The following is a 1,928-nucleotide window of genomic DNA, read 5'->3' as shown; positions in this document are numbered from 1 at the left end:
AGGTAAGCTGGAGCAGAATTCTAGCTTAACCACTTTAAAATGGATATTACAACTCGAGTTTAAGGCTTCTTGTAGGACTTAAAGTTATTGAATTTGCTTATATTAGAGCAGTGTGCTGCATTACTACATCAAATGTAGTGCTATAGTATATTATAGTAATGTATGTGGTCTAAATGTGTTCTACAGTGTGTTAGGACTGTCGTGTTCCTGTAATGTTGAACAGTCACGGGTGTCTGTCTTCCTACAAATGCTGGGAAAAAAATAAATAGGCTACTTTGTGAAGGAGTTAGGACATAATATATAATATATTATATTATTCAATAGTTACCCAAAATAGCCAGGGGAAATGTGACAATATTCAGTCTTTGTGATTTGTCCCACCATACGCTGTTCAAACTGACTTACGGCGCTGGGATGTTTGGAACTATTGAGAGCTCCATGAACCACGTGACCGTGAGTCGGCGAGTTCAAAGCGTGTCGCAACTCTCTCTTTCTATCAGTGTGTTTACATGCAGCCAGTAACCCTTTTAAAACCAGAATATTCACAATAACCCGGTTCCGCAGGTCCATGTAAACACCGCCAAAAACCCGGACATGCTCATAACCGGGTTTTTAAAAACCCGGTTACTACACCTGGGGTAACCCTTTTCTAACCAGAATGTTTGGTCGTGTAAACGCATATCGGGATATCCCCATCAAAGCGTGTGTTCTGCGCATGCTCTGTTCGCAAAGAATCTTGGTCTTTTGAGTAGCGAGACGTCTCGTATGCGCCAGAACACCGGAAGTTAACAACAAGTTGGGAGCAAAATGGCGAGTCGCGGCACAGCACCACACTTTGAGTGACGAGGAAACTAAAGCGCAAACAAACGCGGTCGCTATCTCTTCCGAACTGGGAAACATGTTGTTTTCACGGATACTGGAACAAGAAGAACCGGAAATGACGCATATTGCGTCTGGACGTAGTCCATACGTCCTGACACTACCCCAACGTCCGCATTTATATCGGGTTATGCAAGTTAGGGGTAACTCTTTCTATATATGCTTGTAAACGGGTTATTCTGATCAACTCAGAAACCCGAATCCCGACCTTAACCCGATCATAACCCGGATATTGGCTGCATGTAAACGTACTCTATAGCTCTGGGTAAACCTGTTGAGGCTACAATGGAACGTGGCTAGACCAACCTGCAGAGCAAAATCTTTTGCTGCTGCTACAGGTTGTCTAGATTTCTAAGCTAGGCAGTTTGAACTTATGGGGTCATTTTGCACATATTGCAATAATGTTGTCTTTGTTTTTGATCTGTGAATGAATGCAAAATCATAAAGAAACATGGAGGAGCTTTGTGTTAGAACACTGCAAGTATGCAAGCATAATTCAGGAAATGTGGTTGTGAAGCTGTGCTTTGTGCAAAAATGTAAAGTTTAATTAAAAACATTATAATATCTATTTAAATGTTTGTTTAAATACAGTGGTTTGATTTCCCGTCCACACATCCAGTCTAATATTTTTCATAACTTTACTTTTCTTCTTTTGTTTTGCCGTGATTCGTTTTCTCTTTTTGACATAAAAGTTGACACTTATCCGTGGTTCATTCAGCCTGTAACCTTAAGAGACTGCATATTCGATTGAGACACATGAGGCAGAATGCTTTAGTGTTTCTAATGGGAAATTCAGAAGGGAAAAAATAGGAAGGTGAGAAAGTATCAGAGCATGTGGTCATGGTGCATGGCCAAGAGCTGAGAGAGCAGGCTGAGACTTTAGACATCAAACATTCTGTGTGAGAAACACACTGAGTTGATTGATAAGAACGGGGAATCGAGGGAGCGCGACTGGAAAGGAGATATTCTATCTGTTCTGTCAATTCTACTTTTCTGGCGTGTTTCCATGCAGTAGGAAGGGCCGATCTGGACCACTGACAGAACAAACA

This window comes from Nothobranchius furzeri, chromosome 10 (genome assembly GCF_043380555.1).
Source record: "Nothobranchius furzeri strain GRZ-AD chromosome 10, NfurGRZ-RIMD1, whole genome shotgun sequence".
Taxonomy (NCBI): Eukaryota; Metazoa; Chordata; class Actinopteri; order Cyprinodontiformes; family Nothobranchiidae; genus Nothobranchius; species Nothobranchius furzeri.
This window is presented reverse-complemented; position numbering follows the sequence as displayed.